General features: G+C 48.5%; 1 long non-coding RNA gene across 1 annotated transcript in view; it reads right to left on the reverse strand.

Moving 5' to 3' along the window:
• LOC137636533 (uncharacterized) overlaps positions 1–21,393 on the reverse strand; it is a 29,519-nt gene extending 8,126 nt beyond the window's left edge. Inside the window, exon 1 of the long non-coding RNA XR_011043140.1 lies at positions 21,299–21,393. This is a non-coding gene — a long non-coding RNA (uncharacterized lncRNA). The remainder of the gene's footprint in view (positions 1–21,298) is intronic.
• Between the last annotated feature and the right edge of the window lie 894 nt (positions 21,394–22,287).

Raw genomic sequence — 22,287 nt, forward strand, 5'->3', positions numbered from 1 at the left:
TACATTGCTTAGAGGTAGGACTTCAAGAGGGACAGGTACTGGCTGGCAAATTTATATAAATAGCTACAGGTTTGTGTCGTTAGGAAAAACACAAATGACTTCCAAATTTGTCATTTGTTCCGTCACTAAATAAAAACCAAAGCTATCTATATGGGATGACTTACCCTTGAGAAAGGTGGAAGTCTGTGCCAATTGGCTTTTTGGCTTTGAGTCGGGGTTTTCCCCTTTATGTGTTCTGCCCATAATTGGCGGAAACCCTACACCTCGCTAAACCCGTGCTATGCATGGTCAGCGGCCTACACATGCTGCGTGCTCGTGACACTAGCAATGTGACAGTCTAGCAAAGAGTTCTTCCAAGCCATAGGTATCTTCAGAGGTTACCAAGACATTACCTAATACCCCATCGTTAGGGTATGGGGACGCAACAAGTATTGAAACAATAAGAGGTTACACAAGGGGAAATGGTTTACCAGCAGATAGTTGAGGTCAGCTTTGCAGAGGATCCTGGGTGCTGATTCCTCAAGAGAGGGAAAGATGAAGAAAAGAAAGAGCCAGCCATTCTTGAACAATCACCTCAGACTAATCCCGGATAACTTATGCCCTCAACCCTCTGCTACTTGAACAATCACCCCAGACTAATCCCGGATAACCTATGCCCTCAACCCTCTGCTACTTGTCCATCAAGGAGCTTGAGTTGTTAAACAACTTGTTGGGCAGCCACCACAGGACCAATGGAGAAAGTTTCCATGTTCCTGTGGGTTACGTTTTGCAGGTAGTGGGCAGTGAAGGTCGTCTGATGCTTCCACATGCCCGCTTCTAGTACCTATAACCCCAGAGTAGTTTCGTTTGAACGAAAGGGATGTTGCAATGCCCCTGACGTCATGAGCTCTGGGTCGATGTGTTGGAAGAGGATAGGGATTCAGGGCCTTACGAATCCAAACAGATGGTGTTCTTCGTGATCTTCCTCTAGACCTTCCTCGTGCTGACGAAGAGTGCTGACACTCGGGTGCGAGCTCAAGATGTTCTTTTGAGGTAATACCACAAACTCCTTACTGGGCATAGTAAAAGTTGATCTGTGTCATCGGTTACGGTACGGAAACTCTCAATCCGGAAGGAATTGAATCTAGGATCTGCTACCCCTGGATTTTGAGTCTTTGCAATGAACTCCGGGATGAAGCTAAGGATTACCTCTCCCCTTCCCCTTGAATGGGCGATGTCATAAGAAAGACCATGAAGTTCACTAACTCTTATGGCCAAATCCAAAGCAAGTAGGAACACCGTCTTCAGAGTGAAAGGGCAATCTGTTACCTGACGTAATGGAATGTAGGGGAGACCCTTCAGAGACTGAAGGACCCAAACCACGTTCCAAGGAGGAGTTCTAACTTTCAACTGGGGACAGTAAACTCATAACTTCTATGAGGCGAGAAAGTTCTAACGAAGAAGAAATATCTACAACTTTCAGCTTAAATACTAGACTCAAGGCTGAGTGGTAACCTTATACCGCCAAAACTGAGAGGAGTATTTTCTCCCGAAGGTGTAAAAGGAACTCTGCTATTCCTGGAATAGTAGCATCGACAGGAGAGATACCCCTTCCACGACACCAACCATAGAAGACAGTCCACTTAGCTTGGTAGACCGAAGCTGATGAGTGTCGAAGGTGTCCAGCCATCAGGTTCGCAACTTGTTGCGAAAATCCTCTCAGAGTGAGGAGGTTCTGGATAGTCTCCAGGCATCAAGTCGTAGCAAAGCTACGGCATTGTGGAAGATGTTCCCATGGGGCTGCTTGAGTAGATCATGTCATGGAGGGAGTTCTCTTGGGAGCTTTGTTAGGAGCTGCAGAAGGTCCGGGAGCCATTCTGCGTGATGCCATAGCGGAGCTATGAGGGTTATCGAGAGATTGGTGGATGCTCTGGTCTTGTTGAGAACTCTTCTCATCAGACAAAATGGAGGAAAATGCGTAAACGTCGATGTTGTCCCACCATTACTGGAATGCATCTTGCCAGAGAGCCTGGGGATCCGAGACTGGGTAGAAGTAAAGCGGGAGCCTGAAATTCGGGGATGTTGCGAACAAGTCCATAGTCGGGGAACCCCACAAAGTCAGGACTTTGTTAGCTGCTAGATGATTTAAAGACCACTCGGAGCCCAATATCTGAGTCGCTCTGCTAAGGTTGTCTGCGGGCACATTCCTTTTGCCTGGAATGAAGCATGCTGATAGGGTCACCGAGTTGTCTTCTGCCCATCTCAGAATCTCTAATGCTAGATGGGATAGTAGCTGCAAAAACGTACCGGCTTGTTTGTTGATGTAAGCCACTACCGTGGTGTTGTCGCTCATCAACACCACCGAGTGGCCTGCCAGGAACTGCTGGAACTGTTGGAGGGTTAAGAAGGCTGGCTTCATTTCTAAGAGATTTACGTGCTGGTACTTTTTGGACTCTGACCATAGGCCTGAGGCTGTGTGGTGCAGCATGTTGGCCTTCCCACCCTTATTTTGATGCATCTGAAAAGAGCATCAAGTCTGAGGGGAGGACGAGAAGGTCGACACCCGTGCGGAGATTCTCGTCATTCACCCACCATCTGAGGTTCGCCTGCTCTTCTAGTCCTATAGAAACTAGAATGTCCGGGGAATCGTTGGACTGATTCCAGCTGAACTGTAGCCTCCATTGGAGAGATCAGATACTGAGACAGCCATTCGGAACTAGATAAACCAAGGTTGCTATGAGCCCTAGGAGACATAACCACCTCTGGGCTGGGAGTTCTTCTTGTCTGAGGAATGGTCTTACTACCTTCGTCAGCCTCACTACCCTGTCATCTGATGGGAAGACTTTCTGTTGATCAGTGTCGATGATTATATCTAAGTATACCAGTCGTTGAAAGGGAAGTAGTGACGACTTCTTGAGATTTTCCATGATTCCCAGATCTTATCAAAACTCATGAAGTTTGTCTCGGAGATGAAGAAGGGTTGCCATCGAGTTTGCTAGAATTAGCCAGTTGTCCAGATATCTAAGGAAATGGAAGCCGATTCTGTGAGCCCAGAATGACACTAGGGCGAATATTCTAGTGAAGACCAGAGGTGCTGTGGAAAAACCGAAGCACAGCACCTTGAACTGGTATTTCTTGTTGTCTAGAATGATCCTTTGATACTTCCTTGAAGACGGGTGGATTGGGATCTGGAAGTATGCGTCTTTTAGGTCCAGTTTGCACATGAAGTCCTGTGGTCTTACCGCTTGTCTGACTGTGTCTGCTGTCTCCATGCTGAACGGAGTTTGTTTGACAAATTATTCAGAGCTGAGGTGTTGATAACCCCTTTTCACAAGAAAGAGTCGACTGAAGAAGCCTGGGGAGTCGTCGAGGACCTCCTGGAGAGCACCCTTCTTTAATAAGGTCTGGACTTAGGCCCGGAGAGCCAGCTCTTTTGCAGATCCCTTTGCATAGAAGTTTGATGGAACTGGATCCTTGGTCAGTGGAAGGAGAGATTGAGTGAACAAGACGAGATACCCTGAATGAATCACGGAGACTGTCCAGGGTTTGACCTTGAGCTGTAGTCACCTTTGCCAGCGGCAATGCAGGCAACCACCACCGGTGGATAAGTGGGAGGATTGCCCATCCTAGTGGGTGCAGTCTCGGCTGCCTTCTCTAGAACTCTTACCTCCACATGAGGACTTTGAACCTTTTCGCTCTTTGGCTGGAAAAGGCTTCTACACCTTGTTGCCATTGTAGCTGCTGTCCTATTCGTTGGCGGTTTTACCTGTTGCTGTTGTTTCTTCTGCAGAGGAAATGGTCTATAGGACGAGATGTTCGAGCCCTATGGAGGAGGGCGTCCTGGTTGGACTTTCTTCACCTCTCTGAAGCCTGCTTGACTTTCCAGCCTAAGCAGAGGAACCATTCACAGTAGAGTTTCTCAGTCTCGTTACTTCATTCTGTGGGAGTCCCTTTGCCGAAGGATCGTATTTACCCAAAAGTTCATAACTTGGTGGGAAAGGAACTCAATGGTTCGATTTCCTGATAATAGAAAGGTCTACATCGGCTTCCTCGACGTCTCCTTGGACCAGTGCTCGGTCCTTATGAGGTGTCCCACTGATCCTAACCAGAAGTCCAGCCACGAAGTAGCCTGCATGGCGTACTTCGCTACTTTCTCCTGATTAAGAATCTCCGATGCCAAGAACAAGACTTGAAGTCCTGATAGTCTCTCGAGGGAGATCCCTCTGGTAAGGGCCTCTACGGAGTGATCGAGAGGCAGGGGAGGAAAGGGCGCATTGGAGACCTCGTGATACTTCCTCTGCTGCACAAAAGGCGGCGGAAAAAGTTTAGAGGAGGAGCCTACCCGGAGGGAGCTGGAGGAGCAGGTGATCTGTAAGAATGCCTTCCGATAGGCACTTATCAGACTCATAGACCAGGGCAAGGCTGCACTGGTCTTGGGGGGCTTCTGGGTGCCGCAGATATGGTCGAGGACCATGTCTTTGCCTTCCTGAGGGGGTAACCGCTGGATAAGATAACCCATTAATGATCCTCATGAAGGCCAAGATCTGTTAGAAGGCGTACTCCAACTCCTCCTGCTCTGTCTCCGATAGCTTTGTACTAGCAGGTCTTGGGAGATGTGGTCGTCATCGTCGTTAAGTCATCCACCCACTAGATCTCCTCTCGAGGTGAGTTGACGTCGTCCCTTAAACTATGCTGGTGAACCTGCAGGGTTTGGGGAAGATCGTTTGCATCCTTCTCGCAAAAGGCTTTGATGTCATTGGCGAAGACTTGGTGACAGTCTGGGCACTCTTCGGATCCTTACGGGATGGAAAGAATTCCTCCAGGAGTGAAGGTCTTGCATGCTCTTCCCTATGTCCATCATTTGCTGAGGGAGCGACGTCCTCCAGTAAAGGTCTGGATACCGGTAGCTGCTCCAAGGGAACCACCTTGATAAGGAAGGGGCAGGAAGACCCAGCCAAAGAATCCTCTCTGAGAGAGGGAGACTCTTGGTTCGGGAGATGCTGGGGGCGCCTACCCGCAGAGGAGAAGGAATAACGATGCTCAGCCTCCGCTTCGATGTTTGTACAGGAGTTAGTTTGATCCGAGAGGAATACTGCGGTTCAGCCACTACTCATCTCCACTTAAGAAGAGAGATGGAAGATGATAAGGGCACCTGAGGAGAGGGGTACGTAGACTTACGTCTAGGGTCAGCCGGAGATGAAGATGACTTCTCCAAAGGAATCCTTGGCATCCTGGTGGACTGTAGAGGTGAGACACCTTCCACAAATGCCTGGTGAACTGCTTTGACCAGGGCATTGAACCAAGGTTCCTTGCCCACTGAGGAGCTGGTCGACAGATCCCCTGAGAGGATCGATGCTGAAGGTCTCTGAAAAGATGGAACCGGGTTCCTACCTGGATTGACTGATGACTGGAGAGGCAAGCGGTGCGAAGAGGCGGATGGCTGCAACCTTGATGGTTCCCACTTAAGGGTGAACAGAACAGGGCAGCTTACCTGTCTAGGCTCCTTAAAGGCTGGTTCCTTCTGAAGGAGAGGAGATCGTCGGAAGTGGTCCTTCCTGTGTGATGTCCTGGACACCTTACTTTGGTTGGGGAGCTGTGTTCTTGAGTCGACCTTTAAGAAACAGAATACTTACGGTCTAGAGTTGGAGAAGGACGATCTAAGCCTGACGACCAGGGCTTATGAGCTGGTGAAAGAGAGGGAGAACCCCTACGAGGAGCTGGAAAATGGAGGGTTGGTGAGTGCCGATGACATGACGAGCAATGGGAAGTTCAAAGAGGAGCGCGTCAGGAAAACTGCTTTCAATCTGGAGGAGATCGCCTACAGCCAGGCGAACGACGAACGGCTGGTAAACGTCTAGGTACTGAGGAACGACGAGCCACAGGAGAACTAAGAACAGCTGGCAAACGACGAGCCACTGGCAATTGATGAGCGGCTGGAGAACGACGAGAAACTGCCGAACGTCTTGTAGTTGGTGATCAGCGAGTCATTGGCGAACGATGAGCTGTTGGAAAATGACGAGTAGCTGTAGGACTACAAACAGTTGACGAACAGCAGACTGCAGGTGATCGACGAGCGATCGGAAAGCCTGAAGAATCTATGGCAGCTGACAAACCACTAACTGCTTTCAAGTGACTAGAAGCAGGAGAGGGCCGATGGACAGGCGAACGCCTTGCGGCTGACGAACAGCGAGTCCATAGAGTCTGATAAAACAGGCGAGGGTTGAGAACCAGAAGGCTGTCAGCAAGTCTGATGCGATTCCTCACGAGGTGAAGAGTGACGATCTCTGGAAGGGGTCTGCGGTTGAGGTGACGAGTGACGAGCAGTGGGCGAGCGTCAGGGATGACCACGCACTCTGGGAGCTCGTAGAGGGTAGCAAAGATCTTCCGAAGGGGAGGAATGCTAAGAAGGAACAGGAAGATGTCTAGAAGACATTTGGATCTGGGACTCTAGGGGGGGATCTCACTCTAGGCGAGAGCGATGCCCACCCACAAGAGGGACCTGCCTTGAACTTTGCTCTACCCCAGATGGAAGAATTGGCTCAGCAAGGGGGGAGGGAGCAGTCTTTGGCAATGGCGGTAGCAGCGGAAAAAGAGGAAGGACGGACCTCGTCAGCGGACACGGCAGACAAAACCTCAGGATCTTATAGGCCCACACTCAGCAGCAATAAGGGATCCACACCTGAGGAAGTGTGATCGTTTCCGCTTCGCACCGAGTGGAAGTTCAAAAAACACGTTTATCTACGGGAGCCGGTCAAATCCAGAGACGGCCACACCTGGAAAGCATCAGAGAAAGAATACTGCACGTCTCACTTCGAGGGAGGAGAGGGGCTGCTTCACTTGGGGGAAGTAGCACCATCCCTCGAGACTAGAGGTTGACCTGGAGTTAATTAAAACCCGAACGAACAGGAGCTTTAGGAAGAGGTTGGGTGTGATCAGAGAAGTCCTAGATTTCTTCAACTTTGAGGAAGACCCTGAAGGTGAAGAATCCCTTTTGGACTTCTTATTATGCCAGGTCCCATACTTCTCCCACTGAGAGGCAGACCACTCTTGGCATTCAAGGTAGGTGTTGTCCTAGTCACCACGCCGCCCACAGCAGGCAGGACCTAGCAGATGCTCATGACATAAACATCCCGGACAAGTCCGCATGAGGACGGCCAAGGAGAGAGCGCACACACACTGAAAAGAAAGAGAAGAAAGCAATTAGTCAGGAATGGCAAGTCAATAAAGGTGAGGGGGAAGAGGGGCAACGTATGTTCTCCACTCGAGCCAAAAACAAAGTGGGTTCACAGCCCCGGTGTGTGAGTGAGCGGGCTAGCTAGTAACCCTCCACCCACCCTCGCTAACTAGTGGGTGGGTGGTTAACGCTCGCATTCAACTTCAATGAAAGTAATATCCCCTATGAAGAGCGTTGGTTTGTATTTAGTGACAGAACAAATGTAAATTGGTTTGCAAATATTAGGAAGACCTCAGGGGTAACATCTATGTATACAAAAATAAAAAGAATGGACACTACCTAACCTAACGTAAATTACAACACCGAGCACAGCTTGACAAAGGCCTGCTTCCATCTCCATGGCTCACCTACTTAACCTGGCCTTGAAGGTATGGTTTCTGAATGAATTAAGTAAAATATTAGTCTATAATATAACAAATTTTTAAAGTACAGTAAATTATATTTACCATAACTATACAAACCTGAGTCCTTCAATAAGAGAATGTATAATTTAAGTAAAATTTTAACTACTGCACATCATTCCATAAACTACTGGCTTTTGGCTTTCCCTGGGGACTCCTTATTTGAGTGTGTAAGCACTCAAGAAATAAGGAGTCCCTGCACCTCGCTAGAACCTTGCTACACAAGGTCTGCGGCCTACGCAAGCTGTGTGTGAAGGTATGACGTGTGACTCATCCTAGAAAGTTGTTCTGAAGTTCTTTAGATGGAAACTTGTAGACTAGGACTTTCCCAATACCACCTCGTCAGGGTATGGGGACGTAACAGTATTAATCTTAATGATAGGAACACAAGGGAGCATGGTTTACAGTACCTGCAGTGGTTTGAGGTCAGCTATGCAGCCTTCCCCATGACAGGGGATGATGAAGAAAGAATAAGGGCCAGTCAAACCTTTTCATTCATGCAGACTTAAACCGGGTAACAATGCCCTCAACCTTTTGCTACTTGTCCAATAAGGAGACTGAGGTTTTAAACCACCTGTTGTGCAGCCACCACAGGGCCGATAGCGAACGTATCGAGTCTCCTGTGGGTCATGTCTTGCAGGTAGTGGGATGTGAATGTTGCTTGACGTTTCCACACCCCAGCTTGAAGAACCTGCGTCACTGAAATTTTCTTTTGAAGGCCAGGGACGTAGCTATGCCCCTGACATTGTGTGCTTTAGGGCGACGTGACGGAGGAGGGTCTGGATGCAGTGCCAGGTCAAGGACCCTGCGAATCCATGCAGAGATGGTGTTCTTGGTGACCCTCCTCTTAGTCCTTCCTGTGCTGACGTATAGTGCTGGCACACGAGGACGGGCTGTGGCTGTTCTTTTGAGGTACAGCCTCAAGCTTCTTACTGGGCATAGTAAGAGATGGCGTGGGTCATCTATTACAGTACAAAGACTAGAAATCCGGATGGAGTCGAATCGAAGACCCGCCACTCCTGGATTCTCAGTCTTAGCAATAAACTCAGGGACGAAGCTGAATGTTACCTCCCCCCATCCCCTTGAATGGGCGATGTCATATGAGAGACCACGGAGTTCGCTGACTCGTTTGGCCGAGGCCAAAGCTAGCAGGAATACCGTCTTCCAAGTTAGGTGGCAATCTGATGCCTGGCGTAATGGTTCATAGGGAGGTCTCTTAAGAGACCTGAGAGCTCGAACCACGTTCCATGGGGGAGGTCTCACTTCCGACTGAGGGCAGGTAAGTTCATAACTCCGTATGAGTATAGAAAGTTCTAGCAATTATGAAATGTCCAATCCTTTCAGCCTTAAGGCTAGGCGATAGCCTTTCACTGCCGAGACTGATAGGCCCATTTCTTCACGCAAATACACAAGAAACTCCGCTATTGCTGGAATAGTGGCATCGAGTGGAGAAATACCCCTTCCACGACACCAACCACAGATGACTTTCCACTTTGCCTGGTAGACAGATGCGGATGATTTTCGCAGATGTCCAGACATCCTAATCGCAACCTGTTGCAAAAATCCTCTCTCAGAGAGAAGATACTGGATAGTTTCCAGCCGTGAAGTCATAGCGAAGCTACGGCTTTGCAAAAGATGTTGGCGTGTGGTTGTTTGAGTAGATTGTGTCGTGGAGGGAGTTCTCTTGGTGCCATAGCGGAGCTATGAGGGTCATTGAAAGATTGACCGATGATCTGGTCTTGTTGAGTACCCTCCTCATCAGAAAGAACGGGGAAAGGCGTAAACGTCGATGTTGTCCCACCGTTGCTGGAAAGCATCTTGCAAGAGAGCCTTGGGGCCTGGAACTGGGGAACAGTACAGTGGGAGCCTGAAGTTCAGGGCCGTTGCGAAGGGGTCCACAGTCGGAGAACCCCACAAAGTCAGGACTTTGTTGGCTACTAGATGATCCAAAGACCACTCAGTACTCACTATCTGAGATGCTCTGCTCAGGTTGTCGGCGAGCATATTCCTCTTGCCCAGAATGAAGCGTGCCGATGGTGGTATCGAGTGGATTTCGGCCCATCTCAGTATCTCTACTGCTAGATGGGATAGTTGCTATGAAAAAGTACCTCCCTGTTTGTTGATGTAGGCCACTACTGTGGTGTTGTCGCTCATCACCACCACAGAGTGACTTGCCAGGTACTAGTGGAACTGTTGAAGGGCCAGAAAGACAGCCTTCATCTCTAGGAGAATTATGTGGAAGTACTTTTCTGACTCTGACCAGAGGCCTGAGGTCGTGTGGTGCAGCAAGTGGGCCCCCACCCTTTTTTTTGATACGTCTGAAAACAGCATCAAATCCGGGGGGAGGACGAGAAGATCCACTCCTTTTCGTAGGTTCTTGTCTGCCACCCACCACTAGAGATCCGTCAGTTCTGCAGGTCCCATGGGGATCATGACGTCCGGGGAGTCGTGTGCTTAATTCCACCGGGACTTTTGAGTCGCAACTGGAGGGATCTCATTCTGAGGCGACCGTTGGGAACTAGACGAGCCAAAGATGAGAGGTGACCGAGGAGACATAACCACGATTGGGCTGGAAGTTCTTCTCGTCTGAGAAAAGGGCTTGCGACCTTCCTCAGCCTTGCTATCCTGTCGTCTGATGGAAAGGCTTTGTGGAGATTGGTGTCTATAATCATGCCTAAGTATACCAGTCTTTGAGGGGAAGCAGAGAGGACTTCTCGAGATTTACCATGATCCCCATATCCTGGCAAAGTCCCAGAAGTTTGTCTCGGTGTTGAAGAAGGGATGACTCCGAGTCTGCTAGGATCAGCCAGTCGTCCAGATAACAGAGGAGACGGATGCCAACCCTGTGTGCCCAAGATGATACTAGGGTGAACACTCTGGTGAAGACTTGTAGTGCTGTGGAAAGACCGATGCACAGCACCTTGAACTAGTATTTTCGGTTGTCCAGGCTGAATCTGAAATACTTCCTTGAAGACGGATGGACTGGGATCTGGAAGCATGCGTCCTTTAGGTCCAGTGTGCACATGAAGTCTTGCGGTCTTACTGCTAGTCTGACCATGTCTGCCGTCTCCAGGCTGAACGGAGTTTGTTTGACAAACTTGTTCAGAGCTGAGAGGTCGATGACTGGTCTCCAGCCTCCAGACGCCTTCTTTACAAGAAAGGGTCGACTGAAGAACCTTGGGGATCCATTGAGGACCTCTTGGAGAGCGCCCTTCTTCAACAGGGTCTGGACTTGCTCCCTTGCCGATCCCATGGCAAGGGAGTTCAATGACACTGGATTTGTAGTCAGGGGAGGTAAAGATGTTATAAACGGGATGCGATATCCTAGACTGATCACGGAGACTGACCAGGAATCGGCCACGAGTTGCTTCCACCTGTTTGCGCAACTTTGTAGGCATCCCCCTACTGGTGGAAATGCAGGGGGACTGCCTATCCTAGCGTCTGCGGGCTCGGCTGCTCCCTCTAGGATTTTTGCCTCCCCTAGAGGAATTTTTGCCTTTCCTTTCTTTGACAGGAAAGGGCTTAGACACCATCGTCTTCGCTGCAATTGTCATCATAGTGGTCTTGGATGGACGGGACTGCTGTGGTGCTGGAGGCTTATAGGGCTTAGATGTTAAAGCCCCATGGAGCAGGGAGTCTTGATGTGACTTCCTCCACCTCTCAGCAGCATGTTCCACATCCTTAAGCTCAAATAGAACAGACCCCTCCATGGAGGAAAGTCTGAGCCTATTGATCTCGGCGCTAGGAACCTTCTGGTGGAATCTCTCAGCTACTGAATCCCGATGTTTCAGGATGGTATTTGCCCACAAGTTCGAGACTTGGTGGGCCAGAAACTCGATCGTGCGAGTACCTGAGAGGAGGAAGGTTTCCATAGCTTTACTGGTACGTTCCTTGGAGAAATCTTCAGAACTTATCAGGATACCTAAGGTCTCCAACCAGATATCGAGCCACGAAGTGGCTTGCATAGCAACTTCACGACCTTCTCCTGGTTGAGGATCTCGGCTGCCGAGAACGAGACCTGCTGTTTGGAGTCTCTCTCAAGAGGGACTCCCCTGGCTAGCTCTTCCAGCGAGTGGTGAAGTGGGAGAGCCAAACAAGGCTCCTCCAGGATCTCAAAGTACGCGAGGAGGTGGGAGGAGCTTGGTGGTACTGGAACGGTTGGAGGAGGACATCTCGGAGAGCTGCTGGGCAATCTTGTACCTGGTACTCTTTACCCCTTGAGACCAGGGCAGGGCTGCACTGGTCTTAGAGGGCTTCTGAGTACCAAAGACGCGGTCTAAGACCGGGTCTCTGCCCTCTCAAGGAGGGATCTCTGGGTTGGAAAACCCGTTGAGAGCCCTCATTAGAGTCAGAACCTGCCAGAATGCGTGTACTGACTCCTGCTGGTCTCCTCCTGTTGTAGGACTTGCAGCGAAGTCTCCTCCTATCCCCCAAAGACTCTTCTTGGGGAGAATCGCGGACATTCCCTGAGTGGCTGGCTGAATCCATCCATGCCCTAGTGGAGGACTTAGGCAATGTTTTGAAGTCTTTAGATTCCTACCTGGGAAGGATGTAAGACTCCAACATTGATGAGGGTGGCATGTTCCTTCTAATCCCGGTCTGTGTGGAACTCTCGGCGTGAAGAGAGGCTTCCTCCATTGGTGCAATGGGGGAAAATCTCTCTTCGTGTGATTCCCTTGGTGACGGGAGATCTTCGTCTGAAAGGGAAGGAGAGTCAGTCCGAGGAATAGGAGGAACTTGCCTTGAAGGTGTGCGTGGAGTAAGTTTCGCCCTCGGGGAAGTGACCGCATCCAGAACTCCTCTTTTCCTCTTCAGAGGGGTAGAGAAACCCACGGTTCCGTGTCCTAGATCAGAGAGGACAGGCTTGAAACCCTGAGTTACGGCTCTGATCAGGGCACTGAACCAGGGCTGTTGGCTGACAGACGCACTGTCAGACATATCCCCCGAAGGGAAAGGGACTGAGGGATCCCTGGGAGGAGTCACTGGAATAGGTGGGTTCGCCTTTGGTAGCTTTGGGATCCTGAAACCCCTCTGGAAGTTTCCCTTCTCCCACAATGCGCGGTGGTATGCGCTTGCGGGGAGGGGAATGAGGAGATGGCGACCTTGCCGGACGTTGTTCCTTGTGATGCGCAGGCTCGCGCGTGGGGGAATATTGACGCTCGCGCGAGGGAGAATAATGGTGCTCGCGGGAGGGAGGAAATTGAAGCTCGCGTGCGGGAAACTGATGGCTCGCGCGCAGGAGAATCACGATGAACGCTCGGGAGTGTGTTCGCGAGCATCTGTCAAAGCCTTAGGGCGCACGCGCAGGAGAATGTCCCTTAGCGCGCAGTAGATTCATGATGGGCGCGCATCCCTGGGAGATGGATGCCATGCGCGCGTATCTTTGTAAGCGCGCGCAGGAGAAGGCTGGCGCGTGGGTGAGGGCAGCATAGCTGTCTCATCTACAAACTTGCTTGCAGGAGAAAGTTGGCGCGCAGGTTTTACCTGGCGCGTAGGATGGCGCGCAATATGGAACTCATGAGAGCGTGATGTAGGGCGCGCAAATGAGAGTTGGCTCGCAGGTGGGCGCTGGCGCAAAGGAGATCGTTGCCGCATAGGCGCAGGGCACATGAGCGAAGTGGGAGCAGGGCATGCAGGAGATCGTTGGTGCATGTGTGCGCGCATGGTGGAGCTCTACTCTTGTTGCCGCCTATGCACTTAAGGATGATGCCCTGTGTTAGTGCGAGCAGGATGAGCAGCGCGCTTGTAGTGATGGGTCCTGACGAGCTACTGATGAGCGCTGGTCTGTCAGGTGGAAGGTCGACGGGTCCTTTAAAAGGACGACCTTCCACAGAAGGAGATTGTGAACAATCTGCAGAAAGGTCCAGGACCAATGCAGGTGCAGTGATGGAAGATCGGTCTTGAGGCTCCTCTGCGGGGGACTGCATAGAAGACGTTGAACCAAAGAGGTGCCTCCTCATCGCAGGTGAAGGAAGGGCTCTATGGCGAAGAGCAAGGCGAGCCTTCCGACAGATGCGCCCTCTGGAGGTCGTTGGATCAGCAAGCTGACCTTCAGCAGTCCTCCGAAGAGAAGTCTCTGTAAGTGAACTTCCCCGAGGGGAAGAAACACTAGCAGGAGAGACTGACGATGGACTTAGTTTCCCCCTCGTAGGATGGTCAGGAACGGGGGGGAAACTAAGTCGTCAGCAACCGTAGAGTCTGGAGTGGAAGAGGAGATGGGTGAAACTGCACGGGATACCTCTGACACCACAACGTCGACAAGAGACAGGGGATCAACCTCTGCCGGTGACGACGATTGCTTGACAGCAGCACCCAGGCGGATATAATCAAGCAAAACCTCCTTGGGGGGCAAACCCGTAAGCCCCAACGAGGACCAAAGCTGAAAAAGGGAAGTTAGTGACACGTCCTGCTCTGGGGGGAGAGGTGGAGCTGCTTCGCTAGGGGAAGCAACGTCATCTCTCGAAACCCGAGGCTGGTTAGAAATAATTCAATCTATGCTACCACTCGACGGTCTCTCGAAAGAAACCGATCAAGTGGGAGCTTCGGAAGAGGTTTGGGCAACGGAAGAAGAGTCCTTGGGTTTTTTTTCCTTCGTAGCAACCTTCGAAGGAGAAATGTCCCGCTTGGACTTCGTCTTCCACCGTCGCGAAAACCTCTCCCACTGGGAGGCAGACCACTCCCTACACTTGTTGACATTATCCCACAGCTGGCCCCTAAAATAAGGACAAAGGGCGTGAGGATCAGTCTCGACCGCCGACATGAACGTTCCACAGGGGCGGTCGGGAAAACCAGGGTAGGTGCGCATGGTCGCAGAGGCTAACTTCACGTACACAGTAACTAGAAAAAGAAAGAACAAAAAGCGTTAATGGCTGCCAATATGACAGCGAGGATGAGAGCGGACACGTCCGACCACCATGCGAGCCAAATGCAAAGTGAGCTCAAGCACAGGTGTGAGGGGGGGGTGGGTAGCAAGCTACCCTCCTCTACCCCCGCTAACTAGCGGTGTGGGTAGTAAACCTTCGCTAAAAATTAATGGCTCCTCATATCAGCTACGCCGAAAGTAATACCCCCATTAAATAGCGTGGTTTGTATTCCAGTTATGGAACAAACTAATTTGTTATATATACAACCAAAGGTTAGGGTAGGCAACATCTAGTTAAGATGTTTAGGAGGATTAAGCCAGTGTCAATCAGCCCACCCAAACTAACCTTTCTTTTCCGTGCGCTTGTAGGCCTGCTTTTGTTGGCCGTGTGATTTCAAACTTTTTAACCCACCCGCGACCCAAGATTGACCTGAGCGAGGTCGGCCTTTCCAGCGCTAATCTCCAAGACGGACAGACGCATATCCTATACCAATGGTTCTCAAACTTTTTCATGAGCGACCCTATTTGAAACATTTCATTCCTTCACGACCCAGAGTAAAGTGAAGAGAAAGATAACATGCAATGATATATACACTTTATTTTGGAAAAAAATTAATGTGTACAGCTTTTCATTCACAAAACTAAACTAGTGGGATTTATAGCACTGCTTTTCCTTTTCACAAAACTAAACGAACAGGATTCATGGCACTGCTTTTCGTTCCCAAAACTATATTAATAGAATCCATGGCACTGCTTTTAATTCACAAAACTAAATTAATAGAATCTATGGGGAGGTGGGGGGAAGATGAACATACATAACAAGAGTAATTTGTGGTTAAAGAAGAATAATTCAATTAAGCAACTGAAATACACTGAAACACTGAAAGCATGATAATGTTCCTGTGTCCCTGCGACCCATCAAAATTGATCTCGAGACCCAACTTTGGGTCGCGACCCATAGTTTGAGAACCACTGTCCTATACTGTAGTTTTCCTTTGAGCGATGTGGTTGAATTTATTACTCATATCGGTCAGCTTGATACTTTGAGGACGATCATGTATAATAGGAAATGCAGGAACCACAATTGTCGTAAAAAATGCACATAAAAGTAATCCCGAGTAATAATTTTATTACAGTGTGGTTAAGATATAATTCAGAGTGCTGCCCACCGTTTTATTGTGTAGGAGAGAGATTTATTTGTGATTCACTTTAACATAATGTAAGGATTTATTTTTTATTCCGTTTTAGTTTGTGACCTGGAGGGGGGTCTGGGGCTTGCCCCCGGCTAGGGGTTATGCCCTGGGAACTATTAGGTTAGGTGGGTTTGTGAGGTTAAATAACCTTTTACAAATCTGGCTAGGGGTTGCGACCTGGGAAGGGGATCCGGGAGCTTGACCCCGGCTAGGGGTTGTGACCTGGGAACTACTAGGTTAGGTTAGGTGGCTTTTAACAAATCTGGCTAGGGGTTGTGACCTAGGAAGGCTGTCCGGGGGCTTGCCCCGCTTAGGGGTTATAACCTGGGAACTATTCGATTAGGTCAGGTGGGTTTGTTAGGTTCAGTGGCTTTTTACAAATCTCACAAGGGTTAAATAATCACGTTTAGTCCTATTTAACCCTTTTACCCCCAAAGGACGTACTGGTACGTTTCACAAAACACATCCCTTTACTCCCCATGGACGTACCGGTTCGTCCTTGCAAAAAAATGCTATAAATTTATTTTTTTTCATATTTTTGATAATTTTTTTTAGAAAATTCAGGCATTTTCCAAGAGAATGAGACCAACCTGACCTCTCTATGACAAAAATTAAGGCTGTTAGAGCAATTTAAAAAAAATATACTGCAAAATGTGCTGGGGAAAAAATAACCCCTTGGGGGTTAAGGGTTGGAAATTTCCAAAGAGTCTGGGGGTAAAAGGGTTAACCACACCCAAACCCCAAGGTTCCCACCTGTGTCCGTCGAATATTCCTAGTACAGTATGTAGAACGTTGGGACAAACAAGTGAAATTTCAGTTATTTGATATCGTATGAAATGCCAAGCAAAATATTATTGTTTTCTCGGTGTTACAACACGTTTCTTGTTGGCTATTCTCACATGTTTCCGACATTCATGCGCAAAGTGGTCCTAGTATCTAGATTGTTGAGACAAGCCTTCACAAAACTAGTGAATTCATTGATATCTCATTCGGTTATAATTCCAGTGGGGGTGTATGTATGATAGCGGCCACCTGAAGTCTTTGGATTCATTCCTGGGAAGGATGTAAGACTCCAACATTGATGAGGGTGGCATGTTCCTTCTAATCCCGGACTGTGTGGAACTCTCGGCATGAAGAGAGGCTTCCTCCATTGGTGCGATGGGGGGAAATCTCTCTTCGCGTGATTCCCTTGGTGACGGGAGATCTTCGTCTGAAAGGGAAGGAGAGTCAGTCCGAGGAATAGGAGGAACTTGCCTTGAAGGTCTGCGTGGAGTCAGTTTCGCCCTCGGGGAAGTGACCGCGTCCAGAACTCCTCTTTTCCTCTTCAGAGGGGTAGAGAAACCCACGGTTCCGTGTCCTAGATCAGAGAGGGCAGGCTTGAAACCCTGAGTTACGGCTCTGATCAGGGCACTGAACCAGGGCTGTTGGCTGACAGACACACTGTCAGACATACCCCATGAAGGGAAAGGGACTGAGGGATCCCTGGGAGGAGTCACTGGAAAAGGTGGGTTCGCCTTTGGTAGCTTTGGGATCCTGAAACCCCTCTGGAAGTTTCCCTTCGCCCACAATGCGCGGTGGTATGCGCTTGCGGGGAGGGGAATGAGGCGATGGCGACCTTGCCGGACGTTGTTCCTTGTGATGCGCAGGCTCGCGCCCGGGGGAATATTGACGCTCACGCGAGGGAGAATAATGGTGCTAGCGGGAGGGAGGATATTGAAGCTCGCGTGCGGGAAACTGATGGCGCGCGTGCAGGAAAAAAATTCGCACGCGCACCGGCGTGCAGGAGAATCACGATGAACGCGCGGGCATGCGGGAGAGTGTTCGCGCGCATCTGTCAAAGCCTTAGGGCGCGCGCGCAGGAGAATGTCCCTTAGCGCGCAGTAGATTCATGATGGGCACACATCCCTGAGAGATGGATGGCGCGCGCGTATCTTTGTAAGCGCGCGCAGGAGAAGGCTGGCGAGTGGGTGAGGGCAGCATAGCTGTCTCATCTACAAACTTGCTTCCAGGAGAAAGTTGACGCGCAGGTTTTACCTGGCGCGTAGGATGGCACGCAATATGGCACTCAGGAGAGCGTGATGTAGGGCGCGCATATGAGAGTTGGCGCGCAGGTGGGCGCTGGCGCAAAGGAGATCGTTGGCGTGTAGGCGCAGGGCACGTGTGCACAATCAGCGCAGGGGACGAAGGAGATCGTTGGCGCATGTGCGTGCGCATGGTGGAGCTCTACTCTTGTTGGCGCATATGCACTTTAGGATGATGCCCTGTGTTAGTGCGAGCAGGATGAGCAGCGCGCTTGTAGTGATGGGTCCTGACGAGTCACTGATGAGCGCTGGTCGCGTGGACTGTTGGCGCGCAATAGCGTGTTCAGATGGAGCCTTGTTAGGCCAATGCAGGAACGGCGACGGCAGGTCGGCAGGTCTGTCAGGTGGAAGATCGACGTGTCCTTCAAAAGGACGACCTTCCACCGAAGGAGATTGTGAACGATCTGCAGAAAGGTCCAGGACCAATGCAGGTGCAGTGATGGAAGATTGGTCTAGAAGCTCCTCTGCGGGGGACTGCATAGAAGACGTTGAACCAAAGAGGTGCCTCCTCATCGCAGGTGAAGGAAGGGCTCTATGACGAAGAGGAAGGCGAGCCTTCCGACAGATGCGCCCTCTGGGGGTCGTTGGATCAGCAAGTTGGCCTTCAGCAGTCCTCCGAAGAGGAGTCTCTGTAAGTGAACTTCCCCGAGGGGAAGAAACACTAGCAGGAGAGACTGACGATGGACTTAGTTTCCCCCTCGTAGGATGGTCAGGAACGGGGGAAACTAAGTCGTCAGCTACCGTAGAGTCTGGAGTGGAAGAGGAGATGGGTGAAACCGCACGGGATACCTCTGACACCACAATGTCGACAAGAGACCTGGGATCAACCTCTGACGGTGATGACGATTGCTTGACAGCAGCACCCAGGTGGATATAATCAAGCAGAACCTCCTTGGAGGGCAAACCCGTAAGCCCCAAGGAGGACCAAAGCTGAAAAAGGGAAGCTAGTGACATGTCCTGCTCTGGGGGGAGAGGTGGAGCTGCTTCGCTAGGGGAAGCAACGTCATCTCTCGAGACCCGAGGTTGGTTAGAAATAATTCGATCTATGCTACCACTCGACGGTCTCTCAAAAGAGACCGACCGAATGGGAGCTTCGGAAGAGGTTTAGGCAACGGAAGAAGAGGCCTTGGGTTTTTCTTCCTTCGAAGGAGAAATGTCCCGCTTGGACTTCGTCTTCCGCCGTCGCGAAAACCTCTCCCACTGGGAGGCAGAGCACTCCCTACACTTGTTGACATTATCACACAGCTGGCCCCTAAAAGAAGGACAAAGGGCGTGAGGATCAGTCTCGACCGCCGACATGAACGTTCCACAGGGGCGGTCGGGAAAACCAGGGCAGGTGCGCATGGTCGCAGAGGCCAACTTCATGTACACAGTGACTAGAAAAAGAAAGAACAAAGACTGTTAATGGCTGCCAATATGACGGCGAGGATGAGAGCGGACACGTCCGACAACCGTCCGAGCCAAGAACAAAGTGAGCTCAAGCACAGGTGTGTGTCCGGGGGGTAGCAAGCTACCCTCCCCTACCCCCGCTAACTAGCGGTGTGGGTAGTAAACCTTCGTTAAAAATTAATGGCTCGTCATTTCAGCTACGCCGAAAGTAATACCCCTATTAAATAGCGTGGTTTGTATTCCAGTTACGGAACAAACTAATTTGTTATATATACAATCAAAGGTTAGGGTAGGCAACATCTAGTTAAGATGTTTAGGAGGATTAAGCCAGTGTCAATCAGCCCACCCAAACTAACCTTTCTTTTCCGTGCGCTTGTAGGCCTGCTTTTGTAGGCCGTGTGATTTCAAACTTTTTAACCCACCCGCAACCCAAGATTGACCTGAGCGAGGTCGGCCTTTCCAGCGCTAACCTCCAAGATGGACAGATGCATATCCTATACTGTAGTTTTTCTTTGAGCGATGTGGTTGAATTTATTACTCATATCGGTCAGCTTGATACTTTGAGGATGATCGTGTATAATAGGAGATGCAGGAACCACAATTGCCGTAAAAAATGCACATAAAGGTAATCCTAAGTAATACTTAAAATACAGTGTGGTTAAGATATAATTTACAGTGCTGCCCACCGTTTTATTGTGTAGGAGAGAGATTTATTTGTGATTCACTTCAACATAATGTAAGGATTTATTTTTTATTCCGTTTTAGTTTGTGACCTGGAGGAGGTCTGGGGCTTGCCCCCGGCTAGGGGTTATGCCCTGGGAACTATTAGGTTAGGTTAGGTGGGTTTGTGAGGTTCTATAACCTTTTACAAATCTGGCTAAGGGGTTGTGACCTGGGAAGGAGATCCGGGAGCTTGACCCCGGCTAGGGGGTTGTGACCTGGGAACTATTCGGTTAGGTTAGGTGGCTTTTTACAAATCTGGTTAGGGGTTGTGACCTGGGAAGAGGATCCGGGAGCTTGCCCCGCCTAAGGGGTTGTAACCTGGGAACTATTCGGTTGGGGTCAGGTGGGTTTGTTAGGTTCAGTGGCCTTTTACAAATCTCACAAGGGTTAAATAATCACGTTTAGTCCTATTTAACCACACCCAAACCCCAAGGTTCCCACCTGTGTCCGTCGAGTGTTCCTGGTACAGTATGTAGAACGTTGGTACAAACGAGTGAAATTTCAGTTACTTGATATCGTATGAAATGCCAAGCACAAAATTAGGGTTTTTTCGGTGTTCCAACACGTTTCTTGTTGGCTATTCTCGCATGTTTCCGACATTCATGCGCAAAGTGGTCCTAGTATCTAGATTGTTGAGACAAGCCTTTACAAAACTAGTGAATTCATTGATATCTCATTCGGTTACAATTCCAGCGGGGGTGTATGCATGATAGCGGCCACCTGTATGTATTATTATGTCTGACTTCGAATACGACAGTGTAAGGGGGATCGCAGGAGGGCGTCAAAATCCTCCCCCCTCATTAGGTAAGTAGGTAAGGACAGGGGTTGTAAGTTAGGTTAGGGGGGGAAGTTTAATTAGTTGATGTAAATTTTTATTCCACACGGAAGGATCTGGCCGCTGATATACAAAGGCCACTCATATGGTTATAATTCCAGTGAAAAAACAGCCAATTTCTGACATTTTTTACTCTATTTTCTAGTTATCCCAAAACCTCTCCCAACAAACTCCGAAAGCAACAAAGTTTTACCTATCCACCATAGGTGGGCTAGGGTCTAGCCTACAACCCTGTCCAAAGTGGGGCTGAAATGGAACAAAATACGACATATTTCCGTAATAAAACAGTTATTTCAAATATTGGATTAAATTTACCAACTGAAAAAGTTTTGAAATCGCAGGCAGCGCCCATAACCTACGATTTTACAGGCCAAACAGTGCCGAAATAAAGGCCAAAAACCATAGTTTTATATAAAATATGAATGAAAATGGTGAAAATAATCAATAAAATAAGAAATAAAATCAATTAGATACATAAATATGGTACGTGACATCTAGTCAAAAACACCCCCATATGATACGCCATCAAATTCAGCTTTACCGGTTAAATAACATAATTCACGGCTAAATAACGTCAAAATAAACCCTATTCAACACTTACTGTCTTCTGTTTCTTGCAATTTTAAATAGACATCTTTTTTACACTCAAAATATGAAAACAATTATGATTTGACGACAGGAGAACTTGGGACTCTCTCGAGAGAGAGGACTATAGACGACTGAATCTTGAAATATAATGGATCAAAAGTGTCAATTTCAAGGCTATTAAATCCCTTAAAGTGATACTTATGATCCATTATACTTCAAGATTCAGTCGTCTATACATGTAAACAAAACCGGCAGTTGATTCTTCTTCTTCATACTTCTTCAACGACGTCATGACCAGTTGCTAGGCTAAATATATCCCTTTTAAATTATGTAAATACATTCGTGTGATGTTTAGGATAAATATATACCTATTAAATTATCTAAATACATTCGTGAGATGTGTAGGATAGATATATCCCTGTTAAATTATGTAAATACATTCGTGTGATGTCTAGGATAAATATATACCTGTTAAATTATCTAAATACATTCGTGTGATGTTGTTTAGGATAAATATATCCCTTTTAAATTATGTAAAGACATTCATGTGATGTTTAGGATGAATATATACCTGTTAAATTATCTAAATACATTCGTATGATGCTGTTTAGGATAAATATATACCTGTTAAATTATCTAAATACATTCGTATGATGCTGTTTAGGATAAATATATACCTGTTCAATTATCTAAATACATTCGTGTGATGTTGTTTCGGATAAATATATACCTGTTAAATTATGTAAATATATTCGTGTGATGTTTAGGATAAATATATACCTCTTAAGTTATGTAAATACATTCGTGTGATGTTCTTATGAATATATTATATTCTCAATAGAACTAAAATGAAATGATTTAGATGTTTTTACGCACCTTATAGTGTTTTCAGTTTGAACATGGATTAAGAAAATGAAGATTGACAATGAGGTTTGAGAGTAAAGTTTGGAAAAAGGTTTAAACCTGAAGTATGAAAGTATCGCTTGAAAGTGAAGTTTGAAG

Source organism: Palaemon carinicauda, unplaced genomic scaffold, assembly GCF_036898095.1.
Source record: "Palaemon carinicauda isolate YSFRI2023 unplaced genomic scaffold, ASM3689809v2 scaffold32, whole genome shotgun sequence".
Taxonomy (NCBI): Eukaryota; Metazoa; Arthropoda; class Malacostraca; order Decapoda; family Palaemonidae; genus Palaemon; species Palaemon carinicauda.